The sequence below is a fragment of the Dermacentor silvarum genome, chromosome 6, assembly GCF_013339745.2.
Source record: "Dermacentor silvarum isolate Dsil-2018 chromosome 6, BIME_Dsil_1.4, whole genome shotgun sequence".
In the NCBI taxonomy this organism is placed as follows: Eukaryota; Metazoa; Arthropoda; class Arachnida; order Ixodida; family Ixodidae; genus Dermacentor; species Dermacentor silvarum.
Window position 1 is genome coordinate 182527398 of NC_051159.1, and position 11950 is coordinate 182539347.

Below are 11950 nucleotides of genomic sequence, written 5' to 3' on the forward strand. Positions count from 1 at the left end.
ATTCCTGAAGTCTCTTGTGCGTCATATGTGCTTCCGAGAGGTCTAATCATGTAAAACGTTTACTTGTGAGAACAAGTAGTACTTAGCGTTTGTACTGCTTCGTGTCATGTTGTTTGAAGCCTCGCGCGTCATTTGTCTAATAACAAAAAAAAAATAATTAGGACTATTTGATTTTACAATAAAAGCGCATGCTCCCAGAAGCAACACTAATTACAAAGCACTGGTAAGTGCGTGTCGTCTGGTGACTAGTGATCTAAAATTTACTGAAATTTTGAAGCCGTGAAAAAAGACATAAAAGAACTATCAGCCCTTCCACTGGTGTCATAAAAGAACTATCAGCCCTTCCACCATAGTCCAGCAAAGCTGTACTATGGTGGGAATTATGTATTTCCAATTATGATTATTAAGATGTGATGGTGTAATTGGTTATTTGAACTATTAAAGAATGAGAAATATATATGATCCGGTGGTTTTCATTCATTTAGTGACCGCAGGGACCATGGCCTTATGATCGCTACGGTTCACCGCCATAGGCTGCACGGCAAAGGTTGGCACGTTCTTCATAAACACGTCACCAACGCCGCGCGCGCTCGGTGCGAACGCGGGCAGAACGACGCCGCCGTCGACAACAGTTGTGCGTGTTCTTTGTGTGACCACACAACCGTTGTCAAAACGCTGGCTATGTGACGAACGGCTAAACGCCGTTGTCGACACTGTTAGGGGAGAGGCGGGCGAGAGCCCAGAGAGAGTGGAAGAGCGGGATACGCACACGCACATTCTAGGGTGCCTCGATTCCCTCCTCGCCCAGCACTGCCCTTCCACTGGGAAGTCGGGTTTGCTCTCCGCCGTACGTTCGCTCTCCGTGATAGCGTGCGTCCCTCGCCCTCGCGCGCTTTCACTCGCACATAAGTCGCGTTTGCTCTCCGCCGTGCGCTCGCTCCCCGTGAAAGCGCGCGTGCCTCTCGCTCACGCGCTTTCACTCGCACATAAGTCGCGTTTGCTCTCCACCGTGCGCGCGCTCCCCGTGAAAGCGTGCGTCCCTCGCCCTCGCTCGCTTTCACTCGCACATACAAACTACGACCAATGAGAGTTTTTTTCTATTGCCGGACGCGACGATCGAAAGGTGAGCCCTTAACAGCTTCGCTGTAAAAATCAAGTTTCTTACGGGGAATTCTGAAAATACTGGAAAAATATCTTACCTTTCATAGCATACGCAAGTAAAGATAGCATCATACGAGGGCGCATGCGAAAATGTGTTTATAAAATGTTTGGCAAGATAGAACACTCTATAACAAATACGTAACTTTTTTATTAGCTCGGAAATTCTTGGTAGCTTTCGGAATTCTCGTCTGCCAACCATGAAATTTGTTAACTTTTATTTTATGAAGGATGTGAGGTTTGTGTGCAGCCTGCACACTTCCGGAACTTTCGTTTTTTTACAGCAAAGCTCTTAAGGTCTCACTCTTCGATGGTCGCGTCCGGCAATAGAAAAAAAAACTCTCATTGGCCGTATGCTGTATGTGCGAGTGAAAGCGCGCGAGGGACACGCGCTTTCACGGGGAGCTAGCGAACGCGCGGCGGAGAGCAAATGCGACTTAAGTGCGACTGAAAGCGCGCGAGGGCGAGGGACGCGCGCCTTCAGATTGCGTTCGTCGGTAGGATGAGTAAATAAATCTTGCCGCAAGACTCGGTATTATCCCCCTTTCTCTTCAACATGGCCATGATTGGCCTGCCGAAAATCCTCAGCAAGATCCGCGGCCTCAACCACAACCTGTCACCCACGACGACATAACGTTGTGGGTGACAGGCAGCAGCGAACGCCAAATCCAGGAAACCCTCCAACAGGCCACGGAGGCCGTTGAACGCTACGCGGCAGAGAAGGGGCTCAGCTGCTCCTCTCAAAAGTCCGAACTCCTGCTGGTGTACCCTACGACAAGAAAACAATACGGAGCAACACCGAACGTTAACATTAAGGTGAACGGGGGCCCGATACCTATCATAGACCAAATCAAAGTTTTAGGACTCCGGTTGCATGCGGAAAGCAGAAACATCGGTGCCATCAAGGCGCTAGAGAACAGCGCACAGCAAACACTAAGGCTAATCAAACGGACTGCCAATAGACACTACGGCATGATGGAGGTCAGCCTAATTCGTTTAGTGCAGGCCTTCGTCATAAGCCGCGTCGTCTATGTGGCACCGTACCTAACATTTGGTGTGGCAAAAAAAAAAAAAAAAAAAAAAAAAACAAGATGGAATGCATCATCAGACGAGCTTTCAAACAGGCAATTGGCGTCCCAGTCATAACGCCCAACGACAAACTCTTAGAGTTGGGGCTACATAACACGCTTCACGAACTAATCGAGGTGCACACTACCGCCCAATACGAAAGACTCACACAAACCCCAACGGGGCGACACATTCTACAGAAACCCAAAATTCGATATTAAGCGCAACACGGCACGAAACTAAGCATTCCACTAGAGACCGAGGAGGGAACTTAAAATTCCTCCACTGCCCAAGAACATGCGCCCGGACCACCACAAGGAGTGACGAGAGGCAAGGGACCACATTGAGCGCAAGTTCCATGACGTAGAGGGCGTGGCCTACGTAGACGCCGCGGAATACAAGACAATTTTAGTTTAGCGTTTTGTAGCGTTAGCTACACTGGCCTAGCCAAGCCCGTTTCGCGCGGCACATCAAGAGCCGTGCTTCGCATGCGCAAGGATCAGTGATGTCACACGGCTTGCGCACCGGAGCCACCGGAGCCGGCACCTCTCGCGCACTCCGCCGCCGCCGCGCGCGACTCACCGCCGCCGGTCGGCGCATTCCAGAGGAGTGACGTCGTAGCCGTGGTAGACGCACTGGCGCCGGCGCGCGCTCGCTGTGCAGTCGCCGTCTGACACTGCGCTGGAGCCGCTGCGCTTCTGACTGGCGTTTGCCAGTGTGGTATAGCCATGGAGAAGGAGAGCGCAAATGCTGCTCAACAACAGCGCAGAAGAACGGAGAAGCTTGACTCATCGGATCCCGAAGTAGTTGCCTGGCAATTAGCGGTTGAGCGTAGGAGGAATGAATACATGTGCCACATAATACGTATACCGCGTGTGTGTCATTGGAGCAGCAGTAAGCATGACAATCAAGCTAATCCTTGACAATCTAGACAACCAGGAAAGCTAAGAATAATCAGCTGAACCTTTGCTAACGCTACGTATAGGCTCCGTACAGTCGAGTTTGCGGCTGCTCTGGCGCCATCTGGCGCAGCGACGCAACAGTGTTGGGAAGTGGGCGCCGCAGCTCGGCCGGCTCGATGAGTATTCTTTCCCGCGCGCTACATTTCGTCTCAGCCACGGTTGAAGCCGTTTTGCTTTGTTCACCAGCCTCCTTATTTTTTTATACGTCTTGCGACAGTGCAATGGCATGCGCTTCATCGGCAAGCGTCGGAGGTGAAAAAAAAAAAAAAAAAGCAATTGGAACCGGCGATACTGCTGCGTAAAGAGCTGTCACGACCACGAAGGCCAGCCCGGGATAAAGTTGTACAGGTTTACTGGCAAGTCTTATGAGATCGAACGGCGAAAGAAATGGATCGCAGCTGTGATGAGAGTAAAGTAAGTCAGCTTTTTTTTTATATTTGTGAGAATGTTTTGTTCTGTAAAGCGTGCTACAAATGCGCGTTTCACAGCTGGTTGTGCGAAGCCAGCGGCCATGGCCAGCTGCTGAACATTTAAAAGAAAATTGTCACGACTATGCTGATTTGACGACTGCTTACCGTTGTCTTAGCATTCGGTATGATCAGCATAGCACTGGAATGTGCGATGAGCAATATTTTATGCCAAGGAAGCCTATTTTGTGCTGGCGAGCACGAATTCGACGATCCTCGTTTCGGCCGCTGGCGCTTGAGAGGCGCGGTTTCACAGGTGCGATTTTTCTTGTGATATACATTTGCGGTGTATCATTGTAAAAGCAAAGCGCGTATGCAAGGAAAGGAATTCGCAAGCGAAATCGTATCTTGTGAAAGGGGCCTAATGAGCCTCGATCATTGTACATGATGAAAAACGAACATTCGCGTCATGTAAATTAAGATCGCCTAGTTAATAAATTTCGTTTACCAGCGCAGCAGGTGGCTGCGACTGGGTCCCAAACGAGTCAACGAGGATAGCATGGTCACTGCCACACGATCCAACAATCCGAATCGTTTAGCGCACTCGACATGACTGTGCTGACGACAGTCTACGAGTGAGCGTGTAGCTGCACGCGGTCCAGATCGAGCTGTATGACAATATAAAGTAACAGTGTGATAGGGGCATCAAATGATAGGCCGCGGCGTACAACGCGCCGGAGCGAAATGAGGCATGCATTGCCAACAGTGAGGCGTCGATTGAAAATCGGTCAACTACAACGTTTTCAGGGTGCCAGTTTAGTGACTTCAATTTTAGTATAACAGTAAGCTTTACTCATGTGAAGGATGACGTCGTATACTTGCTTTACCTGTTGCGAACGGCACTTCGCGTGAACGTCCACGCCGTCCACTTCTTTCACACAAGCAACATGCGAAGCAGCGTAGAGCTTGTCTCCGCTGGTTAACGCTGCACCGTGAAAGTAATCGTCTATTTCTTTAATAGGCCTGAACCCATCAAAAACTATTTGTGCCATCACAGAGGGCCACGCTTGTACTTTCACGTACACACACGCACAAAAAAAAAAGGAGGAGGATCGCGGATATACGTGCGGCTTTCCGAGGCGTGTATACGTAGTTCCGAAATCTCGCTGTTTTCCCCCCTTCCCAGTTTCGCGCCGCCCGCCACATGCGACGCTGAGCATCGCGCCACCGCTGTTGCGCAGCAGCGCCGCCTGTTGACTGTACGGAGCCTTATCATAGCATAGCCGAGCTACAGTGTACTAGAATAGGGGCAGTGTGCTCACTGCCATATCCCTGCGCCGCGTCGCCGCGGCGCACTCAGTGTCGCCTGCTCCGGCGCCCGCCAGAGGCGCTGCCGCCAGTTTCTCCTGAAAACTTCCCTCGCTTGGTATGGAGTACGTTCTGTCAGATCGCGACGTTGACCGTTCTCCCTCAAGGGCTGCAGAAGATAGCGCCAACTTTTCCTTTCTGAAAACTAACCACATAATGTCGACGTTGTCGGCTCTCGACTGCAAGTGCCGCCGGCGTTTTCAGCAGTATCCTCTCTGCTTGCTCTCTGCTTGACGCTTTACTCAATGTGCACTCTTAGTGAGTGGGACTGGCTAGCCGCCGTCGAAAATACTGCTTTGAACCCGAGTGCAGATCTGCCTACAGTCGTGTGAAAGATGCACCAAAGGCGTCTTTGCTCAGCGTTCCACGTGATGAAGAACGGCGAAAGGAATGTGAGAGGAACCTTAACCGCGCAGATAAGACACTGGAGGAATCTTGCGAGTCTGTGATTTACACTTCGAACAGCGATTCATAATTAGGGACCTGTGCACCTTATAAATATAGAATGCAAAGAGGTGTGAATTCCTCGTGACAATTGCCACTGCTATCAGAAAACGCTGTTCCCACGATTCTTCCGAATTTACCACAGTACGTGACGAAGACGACACCTAAGCCCAGGAACAAAAGGAAATGGTGTGAAAGGGACCAAGCAACCGCGAAGAAAAGCCGAAGCGCACTAGACAGTAGCTATTCGGAATTTTCACCGGCTGCTCCCGTCTCTTCCGGCATCATTCTTTACTTCGTTGTAAATAAACATTGTTAATTATTGCAGAAATGTACACCCGTGAGCAAAAGTATACGGACCAGGGATTGCGCGATAAAGCTGATTTTTTTCAACTGAGTTTTTTCGGCGACCCTGTGGTCTGTATACTTTTGCTCACCGGTGTACCTGGTATTTTCATCCTGTCGATTTCATGTCGCATTAACGTTACGAAAGATGTAATACATAAATAACCAGCTAACCAGCGCGCGGTGAAGATTTTATCTATACGGAACCTCACGGCGACGGCGACGGCCACGACGACGGCGACGGCGACGGCGACGGCGACGGCGACGCCGACGGCAGAAATCCGGTTGAAGTGTCCATATAATTGCTATCGCAATAAAAAGGAGGAGGATCGCGGATATACGTGCGGCTTTCCGAGGCGTGTATACGTAGTTCCGAAATCTCGCTGTTTTCCCCCCTTCCCAGTTTCGCGCCGCCCGCCACATGCGACGCTGAGCATCGCGCCACCGCTGTTGCGCAGCAGCGCCGCCTGTTGACTGTACGGAGCCTTATCATAGCATAGCCGAGCTAAACCACTGCAAGGTGTTTTTTACGCTCCGTTTAGGGTGGGCGATGCACGCGCCCTCTCTCGCGCGTGCATCGAAGCGCCTTGCATCGAGGCACCACACGTGCGAGCGCGAATAACTTGTGTAATACACCTCCAACTGGTTATTTAAGGAAATAAAGTGAACAGCACAGCTAACAAAAACTTCGCCAGCGCATTGGCGTCAGAAAGGATTGGATTGGATTCGAAATGCAACCTCGCTGGCTATCACGTGGCGTTCAACAAGTCAACGCTTCATTTTCCACTCGATAAAATGGACCGCTAACGCATTACAAGCACCCGTCTAGATACTTAATGAACAAATAAGTTATATATATTCGTCTTACTTTGTAAAAGTGACAAAACGTTCTTTTTTATTTTGTTTCACTACGCTGAATTTGGCCAGAGGGCGCTGCAACTACGAAAGGTCCGCTCCGCTACGCTACACGCATAACTAAAACGTGAAAATCGCCCGCCGCTCCGCTGTGGCTTAGCGGGGCAACTCGGAGCGGAGCGGACCGTAAAGACGCTCAACTAAAACACTCTACAGAGAACGCAAAGGGATATCCGTAGTAGCGGTAAACGCGGACGGAGAACCCTTATCGAGCGGCACCGTGAGAACGGACAACGCCGAAGTTGCGGAGGAAGCCGCCATAGCATTAGCGGTGGCCTCCACGAAAGCGAGAGTTATCATAAGCGACTCAAAAATCGCAGTTCATAATTTCGCGAACGGACGCATCTCGCCAGAGGCGCTCAAAATTCTATACAGTAACAGCGACCGTCATCGCGGGACGATCCAAATTATTTGGGCACCCGCGCACTCCTCCCTCCACGGCAACGAGGTGGCTCACAACGTAGCTCGAGGACTTACTCGCCGAGCAAGTGAGCTGGCCCAGCTGGGAACGAGAGGAGACCGCATGGTCAGCTACAAAGAAATAACCGATTACTATCGGCTGGGAAGGGCCCGGCACCCAACAGCTCATCCCGCGCTAACCAGGAAACAGGCGGTGGTCTGGCGCCTCCTGCAAACAAACATGTATCCAAACCCGGTGACCTGCAGCAGATTCTATCCAGGGCAATCCAACGATCAATGCAAATTACGTAAAGGTAGAGCGGATTTGCCACATATTCTATGGGCATGCTCGAAGGCGGCTCCTTTCGAGGGCCGCAAAATTCAAAACCGGCAGCAGTGGGAGACCCTGCTGCTCAGCTCAGACCAGCAAGACCAAGTCGGGGCCGTCCAGCTAGCCGAGGCAGCCGCTGAGACCCAGCGGATCTCGGCCGTCTGCTTGGCGGAGGGAGGCTGCGTCCGCCCTCGTGAATTGCTGGCACCAATAAAAGTTGAATATCTCTCTTGCTGACAATTTCTGAACACGTTCAAGTTTATTGGTTTCGTATTGCTGATGAGGATCCCAAATTACACTGGCGTATTATAAGCCTGGGCGTATGATCTCTTGTAAGCTTCAAGTTTCAGGCTTGGGGTACCAGCTGATAGGCTTCTTTTCAGAAAGCCAAGTTTGCGTTGGGCCGCTCCACAGATATTATCGATGTGGTCTTTGCAATTTAGGTTATCTGTGATTTTTACACCAAGGTACTTAAGCTTCTTTGAGTGTTAAGCTTCTTTGAGCGTTTACACCGTACACAAAATTTAAATGTAATTTCTTATTTGAGAATGTTATGCAAGTGGTCTTATCGAAGTTGATCTTCATGTCCCACCTGGAGCACCAATCAAATATAATCTGCAAGGATTCGTTAAGCAAAACTTGATCGCTGACACTTTGCACACGACAGAAGGCAGTAGTGTGCAAGTGCAACTGACGGTGGTCTGGAGCAGACCATCCTACCGCCAGCTACACTACGTTCGCTTCTTGTGGTTTGCCTTATATAATGTGACGTGCTTTATTGACGTGTGTCAAGGAACGACGAAGAACGTCAAAAGCGAGCGTCAAGAAACGGTGGGCGTCAAGTAGCCAAAATCCAGGCAAGTGCAAGCTCGGGTCGTGTGGCTACCACCAACACTGTGGCTTTCTGCTGCTGCTGATGATGATGATGTCCTTAAACCATGGCACGTACCCACTCTGGGGGAACAAAGTTCCCAAACTAAAATCATACTGATCGGAGATTTCAACTTACCTGATGTAGATTGGAACTCGCGGATACCGGGCCCAGTGGACAACCCGCGCGCAGAAGTAATGTTTGAAACAATGACAAAGTACGGTTTGATACAGGTGGTTAGAGAGAGCGAGAGAGAGAAACGTGATGGGAACGGCAGGTAGGTTAACCCGAAAAGATTTTGGTTTGCTACCCTGCACTCTGGGAAGAGGAAGGGGAAATGAAAGGCGGAAAGAATAGGGAAGAGAAAAAGCAGTAAAAAAATGCAAGGAATAAAGAAATAGAGGAGGTTGGAAACGTCTGTGAGTCTGTCAAATCGAGGACAGCGCGGAGTGATCCCTCTAACTGTGTCAGTTTGTTACAGGTGGTTAACGAACTGACACGGTTACAGGGATCAGTACGCGCGCTGTCCTCGATTTGTTGTTTGTGAGCGACGCAACATTTCATTATAACATTGATAATGATGAAGGAATATCGGATCACAAAATAATAGTAGCAAGTCTCAAAATCAACAACAAATGCTTGGACAAAACTAAAATCGTGCATGTTTATAATTTCAATCGAGTTGACGACGTATCAATTCTTGATCACCTGGAAATCGAAAACTGCAGGAGGACGACGTTGATAAGCTGTGGAAATACTTACGGGAGACCGTACATGACTGTTTGTCGTCGTGGTTTGTGCCGATAATAGATAAGCGATGTGGAAAACGCAGTCCATGGGTAACCCGCGACCTTATCCATTTAAAACGAAGACTGCGTCGCGCGCGACAACGAATTCCAAAAAAATGCAGAAAAAGTTGCTGCTCTCAGTGCGCAGGTGCAATGCGGATTAATATATTCCAGGATGCATTTCTTTTCCACTGTGCTGACCAACTACATGCAAGATTCTCCTAAAACGTTTTGGAAGTACCTATCTGGTAACAGCTCAGTAATTGATGGTGTTCTTCTGAACGGAATCATATGCAGTGAACCCGCATTAATTGCTGAAGCCTTCAATGACTTCTTTGCCTCACTCTTTTTTTCCGAAATCGACCGCTGGTCTTGAAAATATACCGCAGACGCCCTATGAATGGATGGATATGAATGGAATAAACTTTATTGAATCTTGCAGATCGTGACTCATCACGAAGCGGGCCGCTCCCACGTAGGGACCGACAGGCCAAGCCTCTCGGCCGCATCGCGGGCCTGCTCGCCAGCCCAGAGTTGGTCAGCCAGAAGCTGACTGCGGAGGGCCGCATCCCACCCGGCTTCGTCGTTCCTGTTGATAGAGCGTGATCGGGCACACTGCCAGAGCATGTGTTAATTCTAACGTGGCTATCGGGCCACACTCGCGGCAAAAATAATCAGTATAAGTAGCGGGGTAGATCTTATGTAAAAGGAAGGGATTATGATAAGTGCACGCATGGAGGAAGGAAAATATAGGAGGGAGCATACCGCAACGCCATTGTCGCCGCCTGTGGTGGCCCAACACGTGATGAAAACGTCAGAGCACGGAGGATACGTCAGAGCGCGCGGTAGGTTTTAGTACTCCCGGTTGATTTTTTTTTCAATACCCATTAGAAACCATTTGAAACTCTTGAAATAAACAAAACCAAAAACAAGGAAAAAAAACAAAGCAAGGAAAAATCTTTTTTCTTCCTGCACGTGAGCAGCTGCCGGCCGAACGCGCACGGAATAAAAACTACCGGTAACAACCCGTCTCGGCAAATCTCGATTCTTCGTGAACTCGACGCAAGAAGTCACGTGTTGGGCCACCACTGCTGGTTACACGAAGCGTTCGCTTGCCAAGGCTGGCTGTGTGACGTAATGCTCCCTCCTATATTTTCTTCCTCCATGAGTGCATGTCTGCATGAGGCGTAGTGCTAAAGCTTGTACGCGGTTAAGTTTCGGGTGTGGGGTGGCATAAGTCCTACGTCTAAGATAAAAGTGCTTAGTAAGCTCGTTGCAGGTGGGGTGTCCCGATTCTCAACGGAGTCGTCTATGGAGCGTGTCGGACCCGTGCGGTAGGCAGGTTCTCGCGTAGCCCCGTGAACCAAATCGTTGAGATTGGGGGGAGAAGTCTCAATCTGACCCAAATGTGCAGTAAACCAGTAGATAAAATGATGCGTAATCGTTTTGCCTTCATGTAGTTGGAGGACCTACTTCGAAATGGCGCCCTTTTCAAATACCCTGACCGCAGAACGGGAGTCGCTATAAATAGCGTCTGTCGTGTCATCTAATAAAGCTAAGGCAATTGCCATTTTCTCAGCAAGTTCAGAATTTTCCACCCGAACCGAGGCAGCATTAGACACCTTTTGCTTACCGTCAACCACAACAATTGTAAATGCATGCCGACCTCTGTAGGCAGCGGCATCCACAAAGCTGACCTGTCGTTGATCACTATGCATCTGCTTGAGCAGGTTGGCTCCTCTCGCCCTACGCCGACCCCGATTATGTTCGGGATGCATATTCCTAGGAATAAGTGCAACAGTAATGTTCTGTATAGAGTGGGGAAGACTTGATTATAGCTGCGTAAGCGCGTCTGGCTGATAACCGATTTCCTGCAAGATACACCTCCCCGTTTTGGACGAGGAGAGACGAGCCAATTGCGCGCGTTCCTGAGCCTCCGCAATCTCCTCTAGGGTATTATGTATACCAAGTTGCAATAAGCGATCCGTACGGGGTGGTTCGGGACGATTTTCCCCGCCACGGACGCCGGCGCTAATGGCGACACTGACGCCGGATTTTCCGCGACACGGGGCCCTTAACGCTGTCGCGTTAAAATACGAGCAGAGCTGAGTTTCAAGATGCAATGATCTGGCCATTGTGTTTTAGGGGCGAAGCACCTTAGTGCCGAGCCTTGTCCCTCCCTCGTCGTCGTCCGTAGCTCTGGTTTGCATGGAGTCCGCTAGGGGCGCTGCGGTGCACAAGGGCGTTCGTTCCCGACGCGCGCTCTCTTTCTCTCTTCAGCCATGGATGATAACGGTCGCTTCTGATAACGGCGCGTCCGCTATGGATGAAAAGGCGAGGGTGGCGGCTCAACTGCAAGCGGAGTCGAGGGCTCGGAAAGCTGCTGCAGCACGGCGACGCAGACAAGCGGACCCGGAGTCTAGGGCGCGGGAAGCTGCACCAAAACGGCAACGCCGGCAAGCGGACCCGGAGCTGTGAGGGCTCGCGAAGCTGCAGCAGCACGGCAACGCCGGCATGCGGATCCAGAGCTGAGGGCTCGCGAAGCTCGCGCTTGAACCGAGCATCGGCGCCACCAACCTCAGGTAGAGAAAGCTTCCGGCATTTTGCCGCCGCTTCCCGCGCTCTCGCCGCCTCAGGGTCCGCTTGCTGGCGTCGCGCTTGAACCGAGCATCGGCGCCACTAACCTCAGGTAGAGAACGCTTCCGGCATTTTGCCACCGCTTCACGCGCTCTCGCCGCCTCTGGGCCCGCTTGCCGACGTCGGGGGATTCACGGTTAACCGAATGATCCCCCGGTGCTTCGCCCACTCATCATCATTCACTTCGTGGATATGCGGTTATTTTTTTTCTTCAGCAAAGAGCTTGCCTCTATCAACGTACCTCCCCAAGAAATCAA